The following is a 15,411-nucleotide window of genomic DNA, read 5'->3' on the forward strand; positions in this document are numbered from 1 at the left end:
ATTCCCAAAACCTTATTAAGAAGAAATGTCTTCTTAACTGACATTTTTTCCTTAACTATAGACTTAAGAAGAAAGAACATGTTTTAGAACAGCAATCTCAGTATGAAATATGCTAACAAGATAGCTAGCTAAATTGGTTACCCAGCAACAAACATCTTAAGAAGATTCGTTGAGGAATTGCACTTACAAACTATCTTAAGAAGTTCTTAAGTTTTTGTGTAAGAAGTGTTTTGTGAATCCAGCCCCTGGTTCCTCCCCATTGTTTAAGTGAGAGACATTTATTTTATTTTTTTTACAATCCTTGACATTTTCCACATTTTGTGTTACAGCCAAAATGTTAAATGGATTACATTTTTCTTGTTTTGTCACTGGCCTACACACAATACCCATAAGGTCAAAGTGGAATTGTTTTTTGAAAGTTTTACAAATTAATTAAAAGCTAAAATGTATTGAGTCAAGAAGTACAGTGCATTCGGAAAGTATTCAGACCCTTTGACTTTTTCCACGTTTTGTAACGTTAAAATAAAATAACCAATGTTTATATCCCAGGACAAATTAGCTAGCAACAGCAAGCTAGCTAGCTAAATTGCCATAAATGTTTAATGCTTTTCAACCTGTCCCCAAATGAATATAATTGGTTCAGAGTTTGTTTTGATATTTCAACCTGGGTGTCCTGATCATGTCTGGTGTGGGGAGACAAAATCAACATGCATGCAATGGTGCATGCAGACTCACACGTGTGTGTTCGGGTCAGCATGTTATTCTAAAATTGATTTAAACAGTTTTTCCCCCTCATCAACCTACACACAATACTCCATAATGACAAAGCAAAAACAGGTTTTTAGCAAATTTATTTTCAAGTCTCTTCAAAGATGTTAGATCAGGTTCAAGTCCAGGCTCTGGCAGGGCCACTCAAGGACAATCCGAGACTTCTCCCGAAGCCACTCATGCATTGTCTTGGCTGTTTGCTTAGGGTCGTTGGCCTGTTGGAAGGTGAACCAGTCTGAGATCATGAGCGCTCTGGAGCAGGATCATTCTGTACTTTGCTCTGTTAATGTTTCCCTCAATCCTGGCTAGTTTCCCAGTCCCTGCCGCTGAAAAACATCCCCCATAGCATGGTACTGCCACCACCAAGCTTCACCGTAGGGATGGTGCCAGGTTTCCTCCAGACGTGACACTTGGCATTCAGGCCAAAGAGCTCACTCTTGGCCTCATCAGACCTGAGAATCTTGTTTCACATGGTCTGAGAGTCCTTTAAGTGCCTTTTGGCAAACGCCAAGCGTACTGCCTTTTACTGAGGAGTGACTTCCGTCTGGTCACTCTACCATAAAGGCCTGATTGATGGAGTGCTTCAGAGATGGTTGTCTTCTGTAAGGTTCTCCCATCTCCACAGAGGAATAAACATCGGTTCTTGGTCACCTCCCTGACCAAGGCACTTCTCCCCCGATTGCTCATTTTGGCCGGGAGGCCAGCTCTAGGAAAAGTCTGGGTGGTTCCAAACTTCTCCCATTTAAAAATGATGGGGCCACTGTGTTCTTGGAGACCTTCAATGCTACAGAAATGTTTTGGTACCCTTCCCTATATCTGTATCTCGACACAATCATGTCTCGGAGCTCTACGGGCAATTCCTTTGACTTCATTTCTTAGTTTTTTCTGTGACATGCACTACCAACTGTGGGACCTTATAGACAGGTGTATGCCTTTCCAAATCATGTCCAATGAATTAAATATAACACAGTTGGATTCCAATCAAGTTGTAGAAACATCTCAAGGATGATCAATGGAAACAGGATGCACCTGAGCTCAATTTTGAGTCTTGTAGCAAAGGATCTGAATACTTACGTAAATAAGGTGTTTCAGTTTTATATTTGTCGTACATTTGCAAAAATGTCATAAACTGTTTTTGCTTCCTCATTATGGGGTATTGTGTGTAGATTGGTGAGGAACATTTTAGAATAAGGCTGTAACAAAATGTGGAAAAAGTCAAGGGGTCTGAATACTTTCCGGATGCACTGTATCACATTTTCCACTGGGAATTTTTTTGAAATGCTGGCCTAATAATTTAGGATGAAATTTGGAGACCCCAGCTACAGGCTTCTGTAACCATACGTAAATGAAAGACCATAAATCAACTCAGTAGGTTTGGAACTGATTTCTAGAACGTTCTAATTATTAGCCCAGACTTTTCACTGTATTTTTTTTTTTACCATTTTTATACTGTTAAATATTATCTACTATCGGTAGCCACTGTCAGTTACATCCAAATAAATGTTTAACTTTTACTGACTTTAGTGTTAGTTTCCTTATATTTTGCATCATTCAATTACATCGTTAATTTACCTTTTTGTTACCACTGTCACGTTCATGTGGTTGTTCCTGAGGATCGATCGCTAGCAATAGTGGATCATAATAGGTTAACATATTACAAGTTGTGCAATAATTTGAGACATGTAGCCTATTTGAATCATTATGAAACGCAGATCACATGTAGCAGTTTAAACCTCAAGCCTGGCCGCACGATTCACGAAGAATGGACCGTTGTCATCACAGTTCCTAGATTGGGGAGGATTATTAGGGTAGATTTATAGGACTAGTGTTCAACTCCTATTATACACTTCTCACCTTCCAATATTTCATGGATGGAGCAATTGAATATGGCAATTTGGAGAATGACTCAAACCACAATTTTTGTATTCACCAATATATTTTGTATTATTCATGAATATTTTCCTAACCCTAAATAATATACAAGATCCGAGTATTTTAAAATCTACAAATTGGTGCTGAAACGGAGACGAATATGTGTGTATTTAGGTTTACATTGCTTTCTTTCATTGATCCCTAATATTCTGAACCATTCATTCCATTTATTCTAGTCTGTCAAGAAAATACAAATTAAATTCTACACCACATTTAAAGGGATGGCTTCAGATAAATGTATTGAAAAACCTAATGAATGAAAAGACCAGGAGAAAATAGCTTGGCAAGCAAGTGGGAGAGTTTTCAGCGATTGAATTACATCTATTCAGGACGCGCCTGCGAAGCCTGTTACGCACCAGCATAAGTGACGTCTGAATACCAACTATTGAGAAGTGCTTAAGAAAAGCATACATTTCCTAAGTCTGAATCAGGACCTCAGTGAATTGCAAAATGTTGGCAAACACAAAACCCACTTCGATGAGCAAAAAATACATTTTAAAAAAATAATTAAAGTACCATTTCAAAACTTTATTTTCATACAAATATTGCAAAAGTACCGTTCTATTTTTCTAAATGAAGGCTACTACTCTAATTAATTGATTAAAGTCCTTATATACAACACAGGTATGTGTATTATTCAAGGAGAACAAAAATGGTGCCCCTGAGCAAGGCTTAGGTACTCCTATCACAATGACTTTTAAACTAAATAAATGCTGGGCAATGCATCTTCAGTTGACCATTGGTGAAAGAAAGTGGGAAGACAAATGGTGTGGCAACAGTTGACACTGTTTTCTGATGTGGATGGAAGGAATTCGCACAACCATAACCATTAAAAGGCGACTGCACTTCCTTATTTGGCCTCGTTTTAGATTTGGTTCATTAAGAAATGCTAGCGGCCAGGACTTAATTCATACGTGAGTTGGTTTCACAGTGTTGTTTGATGTGGGTGTCTCGTGTGTGTGTGTTTGCAAATGATAAGAGTTGCGGATGCTAAGATGCAGGATTGGTTTGCTAGCACAGACTGGAATATGTTCCAGGATTCATCCGATGGCATTGAGGAGTATACCACATCCGTCACCGGTTTCAATAATAAGTGCATCAAAGATGTCCCCACAGTGACCATTTTACATATCCCAACCAGAAGCCATGGATTACAGGCACCATCTGCACTGAGCTAAAGGCTAGAGCTACCGCTTGCAAGGAGCAGGACACTAATCCATACACTTATAAAAAATCTGCTGCTACGCCCTCAGATAAACAATCAAACAGGCAACGCGTCAATACGGGACTAAGATGAAATCCTACTGCACCGGCTCTGATGCTCATCGGATGTGGCAGAGATTGCATGCTATCATGGATTATGAAGGGAAACCCAGCTGAGAGATGCCCAGTGACGCAAGCTTACCAGATGAGCTAAATGCCTTCTATGCTTGCTTCGAGGCAAGCAACACTGATCCATACGTGAGAGCACCAGCTGTTCCGGGCGAACAGTGCTTAATTTGTAAATCGAGAGGTGCCAAAACAAAAAGTGAGCATGAGAGGGGGGTGACCTGGGGAGCTCTGAGTTACTTGAACGCATTTGTGTGGTGTCATAGAGCAGTAGAGTAGAGGCAGTTACAGAAGTTAAACATATGGGGAACATTTTAGTAGCCCAGGGTCTGGGAACAATGTGGCCTTTTAGAAACACATTTTATGCAAATTATTTTACATGACATGATTGAAATGGCAGGCTACTTTGAAACTGACAAACTGAGATCCATGCACACAGATTCCTACATTGAATCCAGGGGTCAGATTCACAAAACACTTCTTACACAAAAACTTTAGAAGCTTCTTAAGAAAAAAATAATAAGTTCATAAGATAGTTAGTTAAAAAAGTATTTATTTAAGAAGCCTTTGATTCGGCTCCTGAAGTGCCACCATACACAGCACAGCCATTGGATAGGCAGCACAAAAGGGTTTGCATCAGCAAGAGCAGGCCAGGGCTTATGATTGGGGTAGCCTAGCCATTGCAATGTGTAATGCAGTCTAGCCTAGTTTTATATACACCAAACATAACACAGTGTAGCCTAGTTTATATAATCCATCCCAGCAGTGCAAAAACTTGGGAAGGAAGTATATTTTCTTGCGCCGTGCTTCTCCGATTATGCTCTTCGTATAACCTAGGCCTATAACCTATAGTATAGGCTATGATGGATCATTTTATTGAGACAACACTAGGCACACTTTATATTGCACACCCAGCAGAGAATCAGGGGTGAGGGGCAGCATCGGGCAACCATCGAGATATAATAAGCAACTAATTCTCAAATACTGAGCAATATGACATTTAACCAATTACAAATTTCCTCCAGGTAGCAATTGTGTTAATTTTGACCGCTCCCTTAAATATATTTGTTTTCAAGTCTTGCCATAGATTTTAAAGCCGATTAAAGTCTAAACTGTAAGTAGGCCACTCAGGAACATTGATTATTGATTATAACTCCAGTATATATTTGGCCTTGTGTTTTAGGTAATTGTCCTGCTTAAAGGGGAATTTGTCTCCCAGTGTCTGTTGGAAAGCACACTGAACCAGATTTTCCTCTAGGATTTTGCCTGTGCTTCATTTTATTCTGTTCATTTTTATTCAAAAAATCTCCCTAATCATTGCCGATGACGAACATACCCATAACATGATGCAGCCACCCCCATGCTTATTTATATTATTAAGAGTGGTACTCAGTGATGTGTTGTGTTGGATAAAAAATATACACTGTCCAAATAACTTTTGGAGCTTACTGTGTGTAAACTGGCAACTTTAAAATAGTGACTGACTGGGTATAATATCAACACCCTCTGTTACTTACTGTAACTCCTGTGAAGCAGCTTAATAAGGATAAAACCCTAACTACACACTACAAGCTCTGACTTGAGAAATCCCAAGAGCTCATAAACTGCAAACACAGTTACTGCAATATCATCTGAAACAGATTCATATTATTTTCAGTAGCTCTCACAAGAACCTCCTTCAACCCCTTACCCCTTAACTCCCTAACTTAACTCTCTCCTTAACTCTTATAAGCGCAGGCCTGGGTGACCATTAGGTCTGTTTCACTGGGAGCTGCCTTCCTCCTCTCGACAAGCCAGTCTACCAGTGCCACAAGCACACCAGATATGATGAGAACCAATCCAGACAGGTAGAAGCCTGCACCGAAGTCATTGGCCCGGTCAACCAGCCAACCTGTGCCAAGGAGAGAAGGAGGATAAATGAGACCACACAAACAAGTGGCCTGGATGAATAAACCAATAGCTTAATTGAATGAAAGCTTAGTTCATTCAAAGTGCAAATGAATTTTGCACGCCCAATTTTTCAGTTTTTGATTTGTTAAAAAAGTTTGAAATATCCAATAAATGTCGTTCCACTTCATGATTGTGTCCCACTTGTTGTTGATTCTTCACAAAAAATACAGTTTTATATCTTTATGTTTGAAGCCTGAAATGTGGCAAAAGATCGCAAAGTTCAAGGGGGCCGAATACTTTCGCAAGGCACTGTATGTAGCTGTGTAGCTTTCTACTGGAACTACACAAGCTATAGCTAAGATTTTCATACCATGGATTCGTTTTGAATTTTAGGACCCCTTTAAGTATAAAGAAAATATTTGATAAAATATTGAGTTTGGCCTTCACTACTATAGCCTATAGAAACGCATTGAATAACATATTCATAAATGGTTAAAAAAAAAAAGACAGTAAAAAAAGTCAGAACAAATAAGATTTTGAAGTGTCTGTCCTATATCTAGGAGACATAAGAGAGCTCAGGGAATATATTTAAGACACATATTTAACCCCTTATTTTTGTTGCCACAAAACTACCTCTGTACTTCCATTCATTTGTAAAGGGTTACCTTCAGACAAGTCCTGTGGGGCTTTTGAGAGTCTCATCTTTCCATAGAGTGGTCATATTAGTTAGGCCAAACCGTTCCAACGTTTTCGTGAGAAAACTGATTTGTGGAGAGGGCCTCTATTTATACATATCTGAGTTGGCCACTCCCCCTGCAATCTCATTAGTTCACTACTTATAGGCTAGTGGCAAATCCTCAAAAAGATCTTTGGTTTTTGAGATACCCTTACCTGAAGTATAACAAAGCACAACCATGTTTTTCCTTATCTCGAAGGTCTATATGAAATTAATGGTTGTGTAAAAATATTTTACTGCAAAAGTGGTTACATTTATAGATATTGTAACACACCCCCTTAACTCAAACATTGCAGAATAATACCTGGCTGGAAGGGGGTGGGCCACATAAGCTCAAGTGGCAAGCTCTGATATTGTTACAATTTGTAATAAGAAATGTCAATTGTCTGCCCTACAGTACATACAGAAACAAACATTAGGATATCTTAAAGCATTTAGGAAATATAGACCTACATATTACCTCAATTACCTCAACTAACCGGTGCCCCCACACATTGACTCTGTACCGGTACCCCCTGTATATAGCCTCGCTATTGTTATTTTACTGCTGCTCCTTAATTATTTGTTACTTTTATTTATTTTCTTTTTAGGTATTTTTCTTAAAACTGCATTGTTGGTTGAGGGCTTTGCAAGTAAACATTTCACTGTAAGGAAAACACCTGTTGTGTTCGGAGCATGTGACAAATAACATTTGATGTGATTTTATTATCAAGCATGACAAGGCATTCCAGGCATACTCAGAGGGGGAGAGAGCGTGCACCTCACCAATGCAGGTCAGGAACAAAGAGAAAGAGAATGAATCTGAGTCCTTTTTATAACATCTGAGTTTTTGGGATTCAGAATCTGAGTACTTGACCAATAGTATTACTGTAAAATGAACCTGCAATTCGATATCAGAGCTACAGGATGTAAAGACAACAGAACCTCTGCTTCACAGAGGTGTGACATAATGGGGGTTTGGAGAGCAACACAGAAGGCTGAATTCCTGAGAAGACAATGAAGACTTTTGCATAGTGTGTAAAGACTCAGGTGCATTCCTACATAATCCTCCCGGATGGCCACTGGTAGTCACTGTAGACAATCTCATGGTCATAGTAGCATCACTTCAGGAGTGTCCTTTTGGCGGGTAGCATTGTCATTCTTTAGACATGCAAATGTAACTAGGTAACACCTTCCCTGCAAGCAAGCTATAAAGGAATGCTCCATTCTTCTTGTAAAAGCAAAGCACAGAGACTGAAGGTACACCAAGACATCACAGATTAAATTCAACATTTCAACGGACATAAACTAGTCTGTTAATCTGATTGGATTGATCAATGTTAACGTCAGATGTAGTTTTATCAAGTCAGTCAGATGAATAATGAAGATGATCCGAGATCACTGCATCATAAAATACAGAATATTTAACATCAAACAAAACTTTCAAGGAGAAAATAGATTCACCTTGAAAATGAGAAAATAAACAAAATAACCAGAATTTTGAAATATTCAAGAACAATTTCAAAACAGGCTTTCAAGCAACTGGTTTCACAAGCAATTTGAAAATGAAGTGTATTCACATCTCAGTTTACAGTCAAAACATTAGCATACCAATGGTGAAGGTTCTAAGATCATTTCGTTAGAAACAAGGCAATTCCTTTTCATGCCACACACACACATCTATCTATTCATTCAGATGGACATAGCCATATGCACTGCACTACACCTGCATTGCTTGCTGTTTCGGCTGGGTTTCTGTACAGCACTTTGAGATATCAGCTGATGTAGGAAGGGCTATATAAATACATTTGATTTGATTTGATTTTGATTTGACTACGCATAGGAAAACAAACTGTTCTTTGTGTCTTAACAGGAGCCGTTACATTTTGTCTATCAGTACACATAAAAAAAAGCACAGTCACAAAAGTAACCTATATACTGTGGCGTCACAAATGGATATAGAAACTATTGAGTTGCAAAGGAAGAAATTATACAACGGGTGGCTCTAATCCTGAATGCTGATTAGTTAAAACCGCATTCCAGCCGGTGGCTATTCCATAAATTGCCACCGGCTAAATCTATGACGCTAAAATGCCTATTTACTCTTTACTATTTAAATGCACAATCCACTGTCGCATCAGACCAGCCATGCAATTTATAAACTTGATCTCCACTACAAAAAGCCTCTAGACATTATCTCACATTTCTTTCAGACTAACAGCAGAGATTTGCAACATTGTTTCAATATTAAAATTCGATCTCCAGCTGTGCTATAGTAACGAATGTGTTGGAAGTCAGGAAGGGACAAACAGACAGGCAGGCAGTGTTTCTCAGCCAGTCGAAATCATGAATTAGCTGGCATCATTTTTATGGATGTATACATAAAATATATATACTCCCCTGAACAACAGTGTCCTTGCTGTCATTCTGGCTGCACTATTTGACATGACTATAAATTCGCCGGAGTTGGCTAGCTAGCAAGCAAGGGATAAGAACGTTGCCAGCCAGTATGGCAATGGAACACTTAGAATGAACGACTAGGTCATGACTCCAGCAACCGTAGATTTGTGTCGGGACTATATCTTGTGGAATATTTAATGAAAATATGTCAATCATTATTTGAATATGTTGGTAACCCATTGTATAAAAGGGATAATGCCCGAGAAGCCGGTGTTTGGAGGATATAAGTCGAGGGCCGGACTTCATCTCGGATTTAACAACACCCATACCAATATATGCTACAAACACTGTCTCCTCGGGCATTATCACTTAAATAATCAACATCCTAAGTTTGAGAAAGCTCCAAATTGACCCTATGCTGCAAGTAAAATCGAGACCCTCTCTAAATCGTAACATTTCTGCATTGACTAATAAAATTCGATTTGATTTTGATTTGAACCAACCATTCCATTCAGGAACAATACTGCCCTAGTCGCTGCAGCTTGCCCAGAACGACCAGTTAGCTGTGAAAGATTACATTACAAAAAATAAATCAAATGTAACAACACCTCACAGCACAGTGCGGACTGTAAAGAAACACACACACACACACAAACATAACACACGCACTCTACACACATACATTGTAACGTAATTGTCACGGCCTGATCTGTTTCACCTGTTCCTGTGATTGTCTCCACCCCCTCGCTTATTTCCCACAGTGTATGAATCCCTGTGTTTCCTGTCTCTCTGTGCCAGTTTGTCTTGTACGTTTAAGTCAAGTCACCTAGCATGGTTTTCCCATACGCCTTTTGCTATTCTCCTTTTTTTTTTGTCCTCCCTGTTTTGACCCTTGCCTGTTTTCTGGACTTTGTACCCACCTGCCTGACCATTCTGCCTGCCTTGACCACGAGCCTGTCTGCCACTCTGTACCTCCTGGACTCTGATCTGGTTTTGACCTTTAACCTGTCCACGACCATTCTCTTGCCTACCCCTTTGGCTTATTAAACATTGTAAGACTCCAAACACCTGCTTCCTGTGTCTGCATCTGGGTCTCGCCTTGTGTCATGATAGTAATATTGTTGTATTACACATTTTGTAATGTAGATGTGGAATAATTTGTTGAATGATGTATTGTTTTTTATATATTTTTTAGATGTAATTGTTTTAATCTTGTCTGGACCCCAGGAAGAGTATGCCTTGGCAGCAGCCAATGGGGATCCTAATAAATACAAATACTGTCACAACTTCCGCCAAAATCGGTCCCTCTCCTTGTTCGGGCGGTGTTCGGCGGTCGACATCATCGACCTTCTAGCCATCATTGATCCATTTTTCATTTTCCATTGGTTTTGTCTTCACACCTGGTTCCAATCCCATCATTACATGTCGTGTATTTAACCCTCTGTTTCCCCTCATGTTTTGTCGGTGATTGTTTTATTGTATGCTTGTGCAAGTCATGTGCCGGTGTGCGAGTTTTGTACCCAATTATGTTATTTTTTGTATATTTTGGTTGTTGGAGTTTTATGAGTACTTATTAAACAACTCCGTTTATACCAAGTTTGTTTTCCTGTGCCTGACTTCCCTGCCACCGACACGCACCCATTACAAATACCACCACTGGCTACTTTGTCTCCTCATCCGGTTAGGACACACATGTCCTGGCCACGTCAAAGACATTGCATACTTTATTTTAGTGTGGAAAAGAGGGCTGTGCATATCTGCTACTAGAGTAGTTGACTGTTGTATTATGGTTGGTTGCCTGTAACTTGGTTACAATGCTATGTGCTTCTGTCCTGAAAGGCTTTTTATTATATTTTGTGGTATTGCCCATTGTTTATATGCTGTAAGTGTGTGCATGAGATTAAAACATGAACGCACATTGAAAATCTAGTTGGCTTGGGCTATTCAAACACAACAGAGGCATGGCAGTGCCATTCCCTAGATACAGTGCCTTGCGAAAGTATTCGGCCCCCTTGAACTTTGCGACCTTTTGCCACATTTCAGGCTTCAAACATAAAGATATAAAACTGTATTTGTTTGTGAAGAATCAACAACAAGTGGGACACAATCGTGAAGTGGAACGACATTTATTGGATATTTCAAACTTTTTTAACAAATCAAAAACTGAAAAATTGGGCGTGCAAAATTATTCAGCCCCCTTAAGTTAATACTTTGTAGCGCCACCTTTTGCTGCGATTACAGCTGTAAGTCGCTTGGGGTATGTCTCTATCAGTTTTGCACATCGAGAGACTGAAATTTTTTCCCATTCCTCCTTGCAAAACAGCTCGAGCTCAGTGAGGTTGGATGGAGAGCATTTGTGAACAGCAGTTTTCAGTTCTTTCCACAGATTCTCGATTGGATTCAGGTCTGGACTTTGACTTGGCCATTCTAACACCTGGATATGTTTATTTTTGAACCATTCCATTGTAGATTTTGCTTTATGTTTTGGATCATTGTCTTGTTGGAAGACAAATCTTCGTCCCAGTCTCAGGTCTTTTGCAGACTCCATCAGGTTTTCTTCCAGAATGGTCCTGTATTTGGCTCCATCCATCTTCCCATCAATTTTAACCATCTTCCCTGTCCCTGCTGAAGAAAAGCAGGCCCAAACCATGATGCTGCCACCACCATGTTTGACAGTGGGGATGGTGTGTTCAGCTGTGTTGCTTTTACACCAAACATAACGTTTTGCATTGTTGCCAAAAAGTTCAATTTTGGTTTCATCTGACCAGAGCACCTTCTTCCACATGTTTGGTGTGTCTCCCAGGTGGCTTGTGGCAAACTTTAAACAACACTTTTTATGGATATCTTTAAGAAATGGCTTTCTTCTTGCCACTCTTCCATAAAGGCCAGATTTGTGCAATATACGACTGATTGTTGTCCTATGGACAGAGTCTCCCACCTCAGCTGTAGATCTCTGCAGTTCATCCAGAGTGATCATGGGCCTCTTGGCTGCATCTCTGATCAGTCTTCTCCTTGTATGAGCTGAAAGTTTAGAGGGACGGCCAGGTCTTGGTAGATTTGCAGTGGTCTGATACTCCTTCCATTTCAATATTATCGCTTGCACAGTTCTCCTTGGGATGTTTAAAGCTTGGGAAATCTTTTTGTATCCAAATACGGCTTTAAACTTCTTCACAACAGTATCTCAGACCTGCCTGGTGTGTTCCTTGTTCTTCATGATGCTCTCTGCGCTTTTAACGGACCTCTGAGACACTCACAGTGCAGGTGCATTTATACGGAGACTTGATTACACACAGGTGGATTGTATTTATCATCATTAGTCATTAGGTCAACATTGGATCATTCAGAGATCCTCACTGAACTTCTGGAGAGAGTTTGCTGCACTGAAAGTAAAGGGGCTGAATAATTTTGCACGCCCAATTTTTCAGTTTTTGATTTGTTAAAAAAGTTTGAAATATCCAATAAATGTAATTCCACTTCATGATTGTGTCCCACTTGTTGTTGATTCTTCACAAAAAAATACAGTTTTATATCTTTATGTTTGAAGCCTGAAATGTGGCAAAAGGTCGCAAAGTTCAAGGGGGCCGAATACTTTCGCAATGCACTGTATAATGTACCAAGACTCTTATGAAACACTTTCAAAGACAGAATAACATTATATAAAATAAACAACGGCTACTTATATGCTGGTGAAGGTGTTTGAGTGAAATCATGTTGGCTATATTGGATTCAGAATAAAATTGTTTTCCACTAACAGTCTTTATAGGCATGAGTTTTGTACACATTTTTGAAAAAAGTACTAATTTCAATAATTTATGTTTACAGGTGATTTAACCTTCATCAAATTGTATTATTGCAGCCATATTGGAATTTGGACTCCAGACTCGATTTGAGGCTAAATATAATGATAATCTGTGATGATTTAATTGAAAGACTAAGGCTAAAGTTACAAAATCCTTTAAGGAACCTTGGACCCCGAAAAAGGTAATTTCGATGTCGGAGCCCACTTGTTTTCCTTAGAGACCAACACAATAGCCAAAACATCCAATCAAATCAAATCCAATTTATTTATATAGCCCTTTGTACATCAGCTGATATCTCAAAGTGCTGTACAGAAACCCAGCCTAAAACCCCAAACAGCAAGCAATGCAGGTGTAGAAGCACGGTGGCTAGGAAAAACTCCCTAGAAAGGCCAAAACCTAGAAGAAACCTAGAGAGGAACCAGGCTATGTGGGGTGGCCAGTCCTCTTCTGGCTGTGCCGGGTGGAGATTATAACAGAACATGGCCAAGATGTTCAAATGTTCATAAATGACCAGCATGGTCGAATAATAATAAGGCAGAACAGTTGAAACTGGAGCAGCAGCACGGCCAGGTGGACTGGGGACAGCAAGGAGTCTTCATGTCAGGTAGTCCTGAGGCATGGTCCTAGGGCTCAGGTCCTCCGAGAGAGAGAAAGAGAGAAAGAGAGAATTAGAGAGAGCACACTTAAATTCACACAGGACACCGAATAGGACAGGAGAAGTACTCCAGGTATAACAAACTGACCCTAGCCCCCCGACACATAAACTACTGCAGCATAAATACTGGAGGCTGAGACAGGAGGGGTCAGGACACACTGTGGACCCATCCGAGGACACTCCCGGACAGGGCCAAACAGGAAGGATATAACCCCACCCACTTTGCCAAAGCACAGCCCCCACACCAGGGATATCTTCAAAAAGCATGTCTAACTGTATGCATTTTTCTCAGGCAGGACCATGCAGTACTGGTTAACGTTCATCATAAATATTAAAATCGGATATTTCCGCCTATTGTATGTCTGTTTACAGGTCTATGTTTCCAAGATGAATGAAGATATCTTAAGGCTGTTTATTTGTGTATTTTGGGCAGACAACGGACTACTTGTTTTCCAAATTTGAGAAATATCAGAGCTTGCAATATTGGGTTACATGAGCTTATGTGGCCAACCCCTCTCCAGCCAGGCATTATTCCGTGTTGCGTCGTGCCCAAGAACAGCCTTTAGCTGTGATATAAATGGCCATATACCATACCTCCTCGTGCCATATTGTTTAATTATACCTCGGGTAGAAGTATCTAAAACATTTAGATAAAGAAATGTAAAAAATAGAGAATGAAGTTGTGGTTGAATCCATTAAAATGGTTGTATTCTCTTTGCTTGTATCCTACTTGTCCTGAAGCCACTCCTGCGTTGTCTTGGCTGTGTGCTTAGGGTCGTTGTCCTGTTGGAAGGTGAAACTTTGGCCCAGTCTGAGTTCCTGAGCACTCTGGAGCAGGTTTTCATCAAGGATCTCTCTGCACTTTGCTCCGTTCATCTATTCCTGAATCCTGACTAGTCTCTCAGTCCCTGTCGTTGAAAAACATCCCCACAGCATGACGCTGCCACCACCATGCTTCACAGTAGGGATGGTGCCAGGATTTCTCCAAACATGACACGTGGCATTCAGGCCAAAGAGTTCAGTCGTAGTTTCATCATACCAGAGAATCCAAGAGGGTTGTCATGTGCCTTTTACTAATCTATGGATTTCACATGACTGGGAATACAGCTATGCATCTATTGGTCATAGTGTCATGCAGCATGACACATCTCCTTTGCATAGAGTTTATCAGGCTGTTGATTGTGGCCTGTGGAATGTTGTCCCACTTCTCTTCAATCGCCGTGTGAAGTTGCTGAATGTTAGCGGGAACTGGAACACAATGTCATGCACGTCAAACCAGGGCATCTCAAACATGCTCAATGGGTGACCTGTCTGGTGAGTATGCAGGCCATGGAAGAACTGGGACATTTTCAGCTTCCAGGAATTGTGTACAGATCCTTGCAACATGGGGGGGCTGTGCATTATCATGCTGAAATATGTGATGACATGCATTCAAATTGACATCGATGAAATGCAATTGTTTTCGTTGGCCATAGCTTATCCCTGCCCATATCATAACCCCATTGCCATCGTGGGGTACTCTGTTCACAACATTGATATCAGCAAACCTCTCACCCAGACGACATCGTACATGTGGTCTGGGGTTAAGAGGCTGGTTGTACATACTGCCAAATTCTCTAAAACAACATTGGAGGCAGCTTATGGTAGATAAATTAACATTCAATTCTCTGGCAACAACTCTGGTGGACATTTCTGCAGTCAGCATGCCAACTGCATGCTCCCTCAGAACTTGAGACATCTTCGGCATCGTGTTGTGACATAACTACACATTTGAGTGGCCTTTTGTCTCCAGCACAAGGTGCATCTGTGTAATGATCATGTTGTTTAAACAGCTTCTTGATATACCACACCTGTCAAGTGGATGGATTATCTTGGCAAAGGAGTAATGCTCACTAACAGGCATGTAAACAAATTTGTGCACA

This window comes from Oncorhynchus mykiss, chromosome 11, assembly GCF_057628025.1.
Source record: "Oncorhynchus mykiss isolate SJ-2025 chromosome 11, ASM5762802v1, whole genome shotgun sequence".
NCBI classification, from domain to species: Eukaryota; Metazoa; Chordata; class Actinopteri; order Salmoniformes; family Salmonidae; genus Oncorhynchus; species Oncorhynchus mykiss.